General features: G+C 37.4%; 1 protein-coding gene across 1 annotated transcript in view; it reads right to left on the bottom strand.

Moving 5' to 3' along the window:
• Positions 1–1,639, bottom strand: part of Fim (plastin-2 fimbrin) — a 53,596-nt gene extending 51,957 nt beyond the window's left edge. Inside the window, exon 1 of the mRNA XM_076462714.1 lies at positions 1,583–1,639. The gene's annotated coding sequence lies outside the window, so the exon portion shown is untranslated. The remainder of the gene's footprint in view (positions 1–1,582) is intronic.
• Positions 1,640–14,717: the final 13,078 nt, after the last annotated feature.

The following is a 14,717-nucleotide window of genomic DNA, read 5'->3' on the forward strand; positions in this document are numbered from 1 at the left end:
TCGAGTAGCTTTGTGCGAAATTCCAAAACAAACAAACTATCAGGAAAAGCGTTTCTTTAAACCTAAGTTATAAAACTCGGGCTAAATTACACATTGACAAAAATAAAACTTCATAACAAATATTAAATTCATAACACTAAAATTTCTTCTCCCTTTCTGTTTAGGATGTTTTCAGTTAAAACTAACTTTCTAATATTTGTTTGCTTTAACAGCAAAATTAAACAGGAAATCTAAGAAGTAATATGCGTTTGAAAATTTGATTGATTTTTTGTGTGAAAAATAAAAAAGACTGGGTAACTTCGAAACAAAAAACACATAATATTCATTTAAACCAAAGCTAAAATTGACAATTCACACTTCCATAAACAACTGGACAACCGGTTCTACAATATCGTTGAATAAATCATACGTCTCCCATCTTTTGAGATAAATTTCTGGCAATATAGTTCTGGTCAAAAACCAAAAAGAGCCAAGAAATAATAAATGCTTCAGTTCTGCAAGAAAGCTCGATGCGGTCGATGACCTTTCTTGCATTTCAGCAATGTATCTTAGGTAGAATAGATATCATCTGCTCTGGGGAACAAAGAAGTAAGACACACTTCAAAGATTTTCTGGATAATTTGTTTAATGTTATCATGCATATATACTAAATAAACGAAAAGCATATAAGTTGGATTGTTGGTTGCTTTGGTGTTTCATGGCGCAAAGCAACTAGGTGATCATGCCTGCATATCTCAAAGATATACTTGTAATATCTTGTAAAATATTATTATATCCTTTTCAAAAACGTTACTGATATAAAAAATCTGATATAGTTAATGAATTACTGTTTATAAATTAACAAGCAAAAATATTCGATTTCTATTTCTACCAACGAAAGCCAATAACAGAGAAAACAAGTATTCTGCAGTGATCCCACGATAAAAAATTCACTGAGTCGGTTTATCTAACAATGTGTGTATGTGCGTGTGTGTGTGTATTTTTTAGAGCAAAGCCACACCAGACTATCTGTTGTGTCCACCGAAGGAAATCGAAACCCTGATTTTAGCATTGTGAATCTGAAAACTTACCGGTGTCCCATCGTGGGTCTTACCTAGAAATATTAAGTATATATATTATATTAAGTATATAGTATCATATCATGTTAAACACATAATCTATAATCTTTAATATACATTTATTTCATATCACATCTGTTCTCCTATTTCTGGTAAAACGTGCAGTAGTGTGTACTTATATTGAAATTGTTTTCTATTTATATTTTAATTGTTTTCAGTAAATCAAGTAATTTTATATTCAGTTATAAAAACAAAATTAATAGAGAGAGACAATCACATCACCCATGACAATTATAGTTCCTGCTTCAGAGTTGTTCGTTGTTTTTTCGCACACACACCCCCTAGTGGCTCAGTGGTAAATATACGGACGCTAGAAATCAGGTTTCGGTACCTGTAATGGACACAGCACAGATAGACTATTGTATAGCTTTGTGTTTGACAAGAAACGAACTATGAAACAAGATATTAATTATATATACATTACTGCTATAAGAGGCCTAACGGTATTTCCATGGTTTGCTTACCCACGCTGCGCTGGTGAGCCTTGAATATGCGAAACTGTAGTCCCCAATAGAGCGTACGGCCATACAAATAATTCGTTACGCCTACACGTCACAGTTTCTCTTTCAATTTCACTTGTGTGAACATACAATTAAAATGATTTGTGTAGAGTGCATTTTTAAACAAACAAACATTATGAATCAATAATCTTGAATACAACACAGAGAGTAATGTTAATTTTTCATTTTATTAATTATCCTGTATTTATCGATTTCATTTTTTTTTGTGACACGACTTGCAAAATGTATACATTTGTAGGTCTCTACTGCAAACTAATAATAGCTGCAATAAATTTAAATCACACTCACTAGCAGTGTAGTTAGTCCTACGTAAAGTAGATATTAATAGATACCTTCCAATATCTTTGACTATGTTCTACCAGTTTTCAAAGCATTTAGCTTACGAGAATAACTTAAAGCTTTGGTTGCCTTGCTGAGTTAACTAAGCGTTTAACCTTTATCATAACTTCATATATTGATTTAACCTGTTACCAGTAGTATAATTCACACCTCTGTGGTGTCTCAGTAGCAACTGCCATGTTGTAAAGGTGTAAGTATTAAAGAGAATTGAGAGCAAACAATTTTAGTTTACAAATTATTTCTTATTTCTAAAATTTCCAGTCATTCAAAATACGGACAGTTAGAATGCTTTTCATGCTAACTACGTAACATTAAATACATTCTAATCATCAGTATACTGGTCAGATACAAACGACTTTCAAAGAACATATCAATATATATATATATGGTAATAGAAATTGTTGCAACCTAACATTCGACTCGTAATCTGAGGGTCGATGGTTCGAATCCCTGACATACCAAAATGCTCGCCCCTTTCAGCCGTAGGGGCGTTATAATGTGACGGTCAATCCCACTATTCGTTGATAAAAGAGTAGCCCAAGAGTTGGCGGTGGGTGGTGATGACCAGCTGCCTTCCCTCTCGTCTTACACTGAAAAATTAGGGACGGCTAGCGCAGATAGCCCTCGAGTAGCTTTGCGCGAAATTCAAAACAAACAAATAAACATCGATGCAATTTGATCATTTTGTTCACTGGCATCGTTATCTTAGCCATAAGCAGCAGATAGCCCGATGTGACTTTGCTATAAGAAAAACACACACACGCTTAGCCATAAGAATTTGTTTATACATCAAGAAATGGTTATAATAATAGATGGGTAGAAGACAACATTTGAACTGATTCTTATTTTGTCCGCGTGACATTAAATAGTTCTAAATCTTAATTTACTTTTCAAAGTTTCCGCTTAGGTTATTTCATATTTTTCTGTTTTTATTTCTTGAATGTTATTATTGCACATTACATTTCCCGCTTTATTCAGGTCTTGTTCATTTACCAGCATTTACTATACATTTGCAAGATTTTTAAACAAAATAAATCCCTTCTTGATTCATTAAGACTTCCTATGAATATTAATCATGTTACTTGAAATCGTTTAAGTAATTTTTATACGTTGCATTTTAAATTCATTCCCATTTCATTCCAAAATTGTAAAATATGATTCATAGATGCCGCCACTTTACTATGCATTTATAAAAAAAACATAATAAGAACATTTATAAAACGACAGGTTACAAAAACGCCAACAATAATAAAAGGGGAGAAGAAATCATTAAATCTTTGATAAATGTATTCAATTTTATAATTATCACTAAACAATCAGACACCAAATTATGATATTTTTGTGCATACTATTCTAATAACAGCTTAAACTCATATTGTTACTTACCATAGTTGATGAAATTTGTTACATGAATGATAGGATAGGTGCGATTAATAATTTGGTATGGCCAGGTTGGTTAAGACGTGCGACTCGTAATCTGACGGTCGCAGGTTCGCATCCCGGTCCCACCATACATGCTTACCCTTTTAGCCGGGGGGCGTTATAATGTGACGGTCAATCCAACTATTCGTTGACTCCATTCACTGCAAAATTAGGGACGGCTGATGCAGATAGCCCTCGAGTAACTCTGCGCGAAATTCAGAAAACAAAAGAAACAAACGATTAATAATTTCATTTCGAGATTATCTACTGATTAAGTATATTTTATTACAAGTTGAAAATGATCGTACTGCAACGTCGAAGCTGTTCTAAAAACAAATCTTACTTGTTGCAAAAGTTGTAACTTATAAAAAAGTATAAGGCTCACTTGTTTGTATTTTGTTTTGCTGTATTACGCATGAAATTCCATTTGCCTAAAAACAAAAAAAGAATGGTACTTGCGACATTTATAGACAATATTTGTCATTAATCACAATAAAAATAACAATGTAGAAACATTTTGTTGTGGAATTTCGAAATCAGAAACCTCCATTTTATGTTATTTATTTTTAGCTTGCTATCGTAGGGGAGTGTATATTATCTCAGAAGTAATGGTGTTGCCAGAGTTTTGTGTTTACTTAAAACTTTTCGTTATTTAATGTTTAATAAACTTTCTCTAATTCTTATAACGTCCCTCAACCAACTAATCTGATAATCGCTAAGTTTCTAGTAGAAAACGCTTCACCTCAACATGCTAAAAATGTCTGACAATGCTTAGCGAAGAAAGTTGATTTTACGTCCATGTTTTTCTTGATATTGTAGAAGACCTCTGATGGTTAAATCTATGTATTCTTCCTAGGCAAAGAACAAAGTTTATTCGTATACTCGCTGGGGTACCCGTACCCTGAGCGGAATTTATATAAATTCATGATTAATGAAAGGTCATTTTAAGACATTAAAAGTTGTTTCCTTTATACATAATTAAAAAAAAAAACGCTCATAAAAGTAGCAAACACAAAATCTGAAACCGTAAGTTGGCATGTATCTTCTCACGTACCCAACAATCATTTATGCCAAATTTGGTGAAGATCTATCAACAGGAGCAAAGCAGTGGTAAAAATAAATCCCGCAAAAACACTCATAAAATCGCAAAATGCAAAACTGAAAATTTGTTTATATTTCTCCCTGAACCTAATGATCCTCCATACTAATTTTGATGAAGATCCATTTACACCCTGCAATGTATTTACATGGACATACAACAGGCAGTATTAAATATTTATTTAGATGGCATCAGTGCATCAGACCCGCGTGTGACGCATTCATAAAGTCATATCTGTACCCTGAAAATGGAGAAAGATAAAGTTCTCCGTGACGAGAAACGAAGGCAAAACGGGAAAATCGTGACCCCTTGTTTCAAATCTACATACACAGGATAAAAATTTCACGAAGTTGGGGTTGCACATCTCGTAATAAAAGTTTTTTTCAGTATCATATAAGCAATAGTTCCATTATGGTATGATTACTCAAAAATATTTCAGTACTGGCATGACGTCCTTGAATTTAAATCTACTTTATATCAACTCTTAGGTTTCAAACCCAGATAATCTAAACACTTTTAATTTTTATTTTATTTGAGGTTTAGATTAGATTATGAATTTAGTTAATTTATTATTTTAATTATTAGTTATTATGAATTTAATTTTAAACTAAGATAGACACTAGAGCTTAACATTGGAAGTAATAACTATATTCCTTGACTTTAGAAAATGCAATTCTAACTATAATTTTACTTTTATTTACTCACGCGGGTATTGAAAACGTTTAAGAGTGTTTGAGATTTCTGAAGATATTTTTAGCCGCGACTAAGCAACTCAAAGAAACTCTCTGTATTGTTTTTAATTTAGTTTTCAAGTACAAACATTTAGCTCATAGCTCCGTCATTTTTGTACTGATTTCAGATTTAATTAAAGTTTTGATTGGCGCTTATGGTTCAAAGCAACTAGGTTATCTGCGTCAAACAAACAGTAAAAATTAAAATGACAGTAGAATTATTATAAACTCTGAAGGTCAGACCAAAACGTAAATAAAATTAAAAGGGCAATGGTCCATGAAAAATTTAAATATTTGTAAGGTGGACAGTGTCATCATTAACAATGATAACGTTATGGATAAACCTGTGGACAAAACATGTTTAAAATGGTACCGTCGTAACGACAGTAAAATGTGGGCTTTTGTGACTTGAGTGTCACACAGACTACATATTGATGCATCAGTCCTAGAAAAAAAGAAAACGATGAGTTAAAAACTGTGACCAACGCGTAGCTAACTTAGAACAACTTTCTCCTTCAGATCCTTACGAAAGCAAGACGGCCAAAGTCCAATATAGGGTTTTATGTGGAAAAGCTTGTTATCACGTTGCTCGTTCCAACTCAACTACCAGCTGGAACAGAGCCGAGCCTTGAATACAGAACCGTAGCTCATGTATGGAACAGGCACGGCAAATTAACACACGGACTTAGCTGCGGTGTGAGCGAGCTTGTTCCCGCAAATACCGATGTGGCCCGGTATCCAGAAAAACAGGGTAGAAGTAGATGTTAAAGAGAAATGAGCCAGTCGGTTTTGAATATCAATAAAAACAGAGTGAGAACTAACGTGAAGCAATTCGAGGGCCAGTAGAGAGCTAAGTGAGTCAAAATAAATAGTACAATTCAAGTACTGCTTAGCTTCTATGTGTTCCAGGGCGAGAAAAATGTCGTACAATTCGGCAGTGAAAACAGAAATTGTAGAAGAGATTCTGTTTGTTTGTTTTTGAATTTCGCACAAAGCTACTCGAGGGCTATCTTTGCTAGCCGTCCCTAATTTAGCAGTGTAAGACTAGAGGGAAGGCAGCTAGTCATCACCACCCACCGCCAACTCTTGGGCTACTCTTTTACCAACGAATAGTGGGATTGACCGTTACATTATAACGCCCTACAGCTGGGAAGGCGAGCATGTTTGGCGCGACGGGGATGCGAACCCGCAAACCTCAAATTACGAGTCGCACGCCTTAACACGCTTGGCTATGCCGGGCCCAAGGGATTCTGTGTACAATCACTAAACCACAACAAACCATGGCAGAGTCAACAGACTCACTTGATTTTGAACCATCCATATAAATGGGAATGGAAGGATAGTTCGATAGATGTTAGGTAAATTAAAGATGGTTCTCCCAATCGGGAGTATTCACCTTCCTCAGATGACTCAAAGAAAGGTCACAGTTGGAGATAGCAATAAGCCATGGTGAGATGGGTTTATCAGTAGAGACAGAAATGTCATTCAAAGTCAAACTCAAGTTAACCAGCTGTGCCTGGATATGAAGACCAAAAGGAACAATGGCAGACCACCTATTATGAAAAAGCATGGCCCACTGAGGAAGGAAGACACAGCTCAAGGTGGAGTGCTGTGATAAGGATTGAAGTTTCGAAGGATAGAGAAAGGAAAGTTGCAAATGGCGAAGGTGGAGAGGTGGTTCATGAGACTCGTTGTAAAAACTCTGGATTGGAGAAGTGCAGAAAGCCCCTGTGCAGAGCCAAAGTCCCTAATGGTGAACGGGTTCCAGAATCCTAAAGGCCTAAGTCATGGCAGAGGCATAGACAAGAGACCCATAGTCCAGTTTGATCGAATGAGAGCACAATAGATCTTTAGCATAGAAAATCGATCTGCTCCCCAAAAGGTGAAAGAAAGGACACAGAGGGTGTTCACTACCCTTGTACACTTGACTCGTAGCTACTTGATGTGTGTGATGAAGGTCAGCTTAAGGTCAAAGATAAGCCCCAAGACGTTTGCCTCACGGACCACGGGAAGCACAACTTTTCCATAATGCAGCTTGAGATATGAGTGAATACCCTATTGACGGCAAAGCTGCATGCAAACGGTTTTGATCCTCTTCAGTAAACAATTGAGGGCAGTCTGTAGATGCTGCTCAATAAACCTCATGTTTGACGACTGACACGAGATATGGAAGTCGTCGACATAGAGCTCGTTTGCGATTATAAGAGGGAGTTGTCCAGTGATAGCATTAATCTTTATACTGAAAAGTGTGGCACTCAAGACATAGCCCTGAGAAACTCTTAGTTTCTGTAAGAAATAACGGAATAGTGTCGAACCCACACGAAGTTGGAATCGCCAATCCATTAAAAAAAATTAATTCAAATGGACAAAAGATCATGGAACCCATATGAGTGGAGGTATTGCAAAATGCCGTAGTTTCACGTAGTATCATAAGCCTTATCAAGGTTAAAGAATACTGACACAAGATATTATCGCTTGAAAAAGGCTTCTGTGATTGATGTTGAAGAGCTGTTGTTGGAACCCACAACGGGTGAGCGAGAGGATGTTGTTTGATTCGAGAAAACAAACAAGACGAGTATTAACCATCCTCTCTAAGGTCTTACAGAGACAGCTCGTCAAAGTAACTGGACGGCAGTTTGAAAGAATTTTGAAATCCTTCCACACTTAGAAAAATGGAGGGCAATAGCCTGGCGCCAAGCATCAGAAAGAGTATTGTCCTGCCAGATCCAGTTACAAACAACCAGAAGAATAGCAAGAGAAATAGGAGAGAGATGGCGCAGCATCTCGTAGTAAATATCACCAAGTCTGACTGATGTGCTGTTAGACCAATGAAGAGCAAGCTTTAGTTCCACCAGTGTAAAGGGGCGATTATGGTCTTAAAGATGATCAGCCTGAAAGGAAGAAGGCAATCACTATGTCGGAGTCTTGATGGCTAAGAAAGTACAGAATGAAGCAGAAGTGTTAGATACCTGGCAAAAGATTTCGCTGAGAGTATTGGCGATGCTCTTGGCATCAGCAATTTCCTAGCCACTGGAGAGTAGGATTGAAAGTGGGACAGAGTGCCTTCCGAATATTGTCCCATTTGACTTTGGAACTAGTGATAGAAGAGATACTGATTGTGAATTTAATTCAAGATTTCTTCTGGTTTTGACGTCTTACCTGCCGAGTGTATGCACGAGCTCACTGAAAAGCAATGTGGCTTAAAAGTATGGGATAACTGTGAAAGGTATTCAGGCCCGTTTTTGAGCCTTCCATGTCATGTGGTAAGCAGGATTCCACCATGGACAAGTATATCATGGGAAACGTGTTGAGGTTATAGGAATACTGTATAATACAGTCAGTTACTGCTGCCACACAGTCAGCTATCGATGGATTACAGATGATGGCAGGATCAAATTCTGCGATAGTAGTGAAAGAGGGCCAGTTGGCCTGTACAAGCCTTCACTGTGGCATGCGGGTCGGGTGGCATTGACTATGGTTAGTCTCTCTCAAAAAGATAGAAAAATGATCACTGCCCCGTGGATCACTGTCAACCCCCATGAAAGTGAGATAAAAGTGAAGGAGAGCATACAGAGGGATCAATGGAAGTGAAAGACTAACTGGGTGCATGCAAATCAGTATAATAACCAGTATTGATGAGAGAAAGGTTGTGTTTGGAGTGCATACGTTCTACAGAGCGACCCCTCCCATCAATATCAGCACTTCCCCAGAGGGGATGATGTCCATTAAAGTCCCCCAAGGTTAAAAAAGGAGATGGCAACGGTTCAATTAAAGCATCAAGGTCCGATTGGTCATAGGTATCTCCAGGAGACATTGTTTTTGTTTGTTTGTTTTTTGAATTTCGCACAAAGCTACTTGAGGGCTATCTGTGCTAGCCGTCCCTAATTTAGCAGTGTAAGACTAGAGGGAAGGCAGCTAGTCATCACCACCCACCGCCAACTCTTGGGCTACTCTTTTACCAACGAATAGTGGGATTGACCGTAACATTATAACGCCCCCACGGCTGAAAGGGCGAGCATGTTTGGCGCGATGGGGATGCAAACCCGCGACCCTCAGATTACGAGTCGCACTCAAGGAGACAGGTAGAAAGAACAGACAGTGATTGCATGATTCAAGGAAATACGGATGGCTACAGCCTTCAAGGATGCATCGAGTGACAAAGATAGAGTGAACATGTGATGGTCGACCAGTAGTGCCACACCTCCATGTACTTGTCCATCACAGAACCTGTTACTGCGATATAAATAAAACTGCTGTAAGGTGACTATATCGGCAGGTTTCAAAAACGTTTCCTGTAAGGAAAAACACACTGGCTGATAAGAATCAATCAGTGTCTTGATGTCACCTAAATTAGAATGAAAACCTCTAGAGCTCCACTTTATCAATGTGGCCATTTTTATTTAGATGGGGGAGAACCGAGTGGAGATCCCTTTTTGTATTAGACCCCGTTTTTGTTTCTTTATTTGAAGGAGGTCTATCGACCTTCATGGATCCTACCCTGGGTCAAATGGGCAGGTCTCTGTCTTTGGAAGTAGATTCCAGCAACTGAGAGATCGTGAACGAATAATCAAGGCCGGAAAAGAAGATGGACCCGAGGAAATACCTAAACCCGAAACCAAAAGAAGTGGATCTGAGGAGCCACTTGAAAGAATGGTGGAGACAGAGATGGGTATTGACGTTGACTCGTCAAATTTGTTACCCATGGAAGGCAAAATACTTTTCACATGGTTTGAAAACGACTTTATCGGAAGCACAGAGAGATCTGTATGCACTCTCACTGTAGCAGAGAAATGGAGTACAGCAGCACATGTCCTAGATGAAGTGGGGTACAATAACTCCTGGTAGGAGATGTCGTTCACAATGCATTACATCTGTTTCTTCTCCACCCACTTAGGGCTAGATCAGAAGTATGAAGGGTGTGAACCACTGCAGTTAACACAATGTTGTACAAGTTTGCACTCATAAGCGTCATTCTAATTTGAACTAATCATAATTTGTTCTAATCCTTTCTAAAATAATTTCAGTTTGAGAGTGGGTTATTAGAGACACTGAAAAGTATTAAAATCGAATCAGGTATACGTGCACCTCATGCACAAAAATACAGCTAATAAAATGGGAAACAAAGGTCTCATAGTTTAAACTACTCTGATCAGGCCTAAAAGTATTTAAAGGGCGGCGACTATTAAGGATTCCCTCTGTTTATATATTATTCATGATCCCAGATCCTGTAGGTCCATGTCTTCATAGGATATAGGTCCATAATAACATATGAGTAACAAGCACACCAGAATTACCTATCTATTTTACAGAGGAACAGTTTTGTTGGTTTGTTCTTTACATTGAGTTTAGCAACAGAGATAAACACTAAAATTATTCAGTGTCATCTATAATGCACACCCTGTGAGGTTTAAAACAGTAAACTGTGTAATACGAAAATTCAATATTTTTTTTTGTTCTGAGTTGTTTGGTTTGTTTTGAATTTTGCACAAAGTTACGCGAGGGCTATCTGTGCTAACCGTCCCTAATTTAGTAGTGTAAGACAAGAGGGAAGGCAGCTAGTCATCACTTCCCACCGCCAACTCTTGGGGTACTTTTTTACCAACGAATAGTGGGATTGATCGTAACATTATAACGCCCCCACTGCTGAAATGGCAAGCATGTTTGGTGTGACGGGGATTCAAACCTGCGATTCACATTCTGCCAGTCTTATGGTTAGAACATTTCCTCGTGAAACTTGTTCTACAGTCAGGAGTATAGATCAAACATTTGTCCAAACTCAGGAGTTCCGGAGCATCAACCCTACCTACCCTGTGCACCTGACATCATTCCTACCTCAGACATCTCTTGACTCAGACTTCACTCGAACCGGTGAAGCATATTTCTCCTCTGGTATTGAGGTGCATACCATGAAGGGTTTGGAAAACTTCTATAAATGTTTCAGGTAGGTCAATGAATTCAGGGACAGGAAATAACATGTGCAGTGTTGAATATGTATAGTTCAGTGCTCAAAACTGGTAATGCTTGTCTGAGTAGAGTCAGACAAGACAACGTCCAGTAGGGGACTGAAAAGACAGCTTCAGTTTTCGGTCGAGACTTCGATGACAACCCTGACTTTTAGCTGAGATACTAGTAGTTAGAATAGTAGATTAAATAAGATATTTACTACTGAAAGAAATTGCCAGTCCTACTTTTTGATATATCAAGTGGTACCTCACCTATATATTACATAATACAATAATCACTTGATTGGTGTATAGTTAGGCAGTGATATTGGTAGGAACACAGTCAGTTTGTATGAACGTGAATGATCACAGTTAGTTTGAAAACTAAGCTGAGAAGGTGTTGCCACCTATACGTTCCAATCGGCTGAGCAGTTTTCAATAGTTAGATCTAAGAGGTTGTCTTGGTGTAACTTGGCAAGTATAACTGTCTAGTCTAACTGAGTTGTAATTCACTTAACTATCCAGACTTATAGCTGGGACAGCTGATATTTTTAAATATAACGTTTTTAGTTGATTAGTTATTTGTAATTTAGAACAAAACTACACAGTGGGATACGGTGCTGTGCCCATCACGAACATTGAAACCAAATATTTAGCGTTATAAGTCCGTAAAATGTCACTAGGGGATGAACTTGTCAGTTAATCAGACTGATAGGCAGAATTTCTAATACATTTGAAAGCTGAAAGACTGTTCACTTTCTGAACACACTGGTGGGAGTTTGTAGTGAACATTGTAGAATATTTATGTTAAAAAGAAACCGTACCCACGATCTCCCGTGTGTAAGTGCAACATTTAAGTGACATTTACACACATACAAGTGTGTATGACACCGATACATAACTTCTATATGTGTATTAAGGGAACAGTAATTTTAATCAACAGAGAAAGCGAATCAACTTGTGATAAATCCTAGTGAAAAGTACTCATTGCTAGGTTTTGAATCTTTACTGTCTATCTCGGATATAGACTATAGTGAATAGATTGTAAAATAGATGGCTGGAGAGTAGCAGGATGGTACAAGGAATGGTTTTGTAACTCTCTGAGGTAGCAAATGTATTTTGCTATTAAACACTGTGTTTAGCTTGTGTTCGTGTGCGTACATATTAAAGCATGCTGTAGTGGGCGGCACGAGTACGAACCTTAGCTGAAATGTCACAGTTCAGTGGAATTTTGCTCGTGATTATTTATTTTGTATTAGAGTGTTACATTTTTTGGCTCACAGATGGCAGTATGTAATTGACAGTACGGCTATCGCGATTTTTATTCGTTGTACTTATTGCAAAGTTATTCAAGGGCCAGCTAGATAAGTTAGCGTTCCTCAATTTCTGGTATGAAAGACTACAGTTTTTTCGTGGTGTGATCCTTTTTCTAAAAATACTTTCTTCACCGGGACACTACATTACAAAACTTGCTAGAAAATGTAACAATAATAATGCTTTATTAACATTTTCATTACTAAAATGAATATGGTTACAAAAACACCTTGTATTCATAAATAACAAAATTGTATTATGTGGTTTGAAAGATGTCGAAGACGAGTCATGATTTAACTTTTATAATTCAAGGTTTGAGCTTTCCCTAACGAATATAATTTCTACAAATATGATGCTACACTTGTTAATCTAATCGTAAGCCTGTCCCACATTTTTTAATCGATTACTGTCCTCTATTTTGTATTGCAGAGGTTTTAAAATATGGCGTTTCATAATTAATTAATTGGAGTACCATGGTGAAACATGATTAATTAATTGAAGTACCATGGTGATACATAATTAATTAGTTGGAGTACCATGGTGAAACGTAATTAATTAGCTGGAGTACCATGGTGAAACAAAAACTCGTTTGTAACAAATGATAGGAAATTGTGCTTTTATCTTTTTTTTCTCAACACGGTAAACATTAAAAGTGCATTAAAAATACATAAAGGTGCCAATACTGAAAGTAAAGATATACTGTTTCCAAGAACTCTATCAATAAGAAATTAGATGGGGGTTAAGTCCCCCCTAATGACCTTCCTCGTGTCATTATGTATATGACTTATCAAGAAATGTGGAAACGTATAAGGAATAGATGGATGAAAGGTGCGAACAAACAGACACAAACTTAGCTTTATATAGCTCCCCAATGACACGCCGCTATAAACCGGGTTTCGATACCCGTGGTGGGCAGAGCAAAGATAGCTCATTGTGTAACTTTATGATTCATTCTAAACAAACAAACAAAAGCTTTATACATTAGCTTTTTTAATAATGATTTATTTCGTTTTTGACCCAGCTTGGCCATGTGGTTAAGGCACTCGACTCGTAATCCGAAGTTCACGGGTTCAAATCCCCGTCACATCAGACATGCTCACCCTTTCAGCCGTGGGAGCGTTATAATGTGACCGTCAATCCCATTATTCATTGATAAAAAAGTAACCCAAGAGTTGGCGGTGGGTGGTGATGATTAGCTGCCTTCCCTCTAGTCATACACTGCTAAATTAGGGACGACTAGCGCAGATGGCCCTCGTGTAGCTTTGCACGAAATTCAAAAATCAAACAAACAATATTTCACCTTTATTAGACAAGATGTAATAAAGTATAAAATACTGTCATTCCATAAAAAAATAAAATATTTTACGGTGACCACTGACTTTAATTTATACTTTCCACGAGCCACACGACCTGCACTTCAGTACTAAAAGTAAAGTCAACGTTTGGTATTATTTCTCCCAACTAATATTGAAATTTACTGTAACATTACAACGGTCCACGGCTGACAGGACAAGTTCAACAACTTGTTTCGATCTCGCTACCTGTAGATTGTGAGTCAAGTGCCCTAATCACCAGGGGCTATCAAGATATAGCCAGCAGTAGTAACAATTGAAGTTGCCATAGTTACCGTGCATAAGTCGTGAATCAGACTATCGATTACTGTGTGTATTACTACGATACCTATGTTTGCGGTGTATCGTAGGTATATACATACGTTACACGAAGTTCTTTATAAATGTTGTATTACGTGTAAGAATCAATAACAGAAAGAACACAACTGTCCAGCTATTGGCATATCAAGAGAACTGGACTCAGTTTCGGCTGTACTATTTTTTCTTTTTAACCTGAAAAACTTAAACTTACCGACAATTGTGTTTTATAACTCACTACAACAGGATGCAAAATGCGTGCAGATCTAGAAGAACAAATGCTTTTACTGATTAGATCAGAATGCATAGAAAGCCGCGTATATTACCGTGTCTACCAATAAATTATTGTTTGTTTGTTTGTTTGTTTTCTGAATTTCGAGCAAAGATACATGAGGGCTATCTGCGCTAGCCGCCCCTAATTTAACAGTGTAAGACTAGAGAGAAGGCAGCTAGTCATCACCACCCATCGCCAACTCTTGGACTACTCTTTTACCAACGAATAGTAGGATTGACCGTCACATTATAACGCCCTCATGGCTGGAAGGTTGAGCAGGTTTGGTGCGACGGGGATTCGAACCCATG

This window comes from Tachypleus tridentatus, chromosome 1 (genome assembly GCF_004210375.1).
Source record: "Tachypleus tridentatus isolate NWPU-2018 chromosome 1, ASM421037v1, whole genome shotgun sequence".
Lineage (NCBI taxonomy): Eukaryota > Metazoa > Arthropoda > Merostomata > Xiphosura > Limulidae > Tachypleus > Tachypleus tridentatus.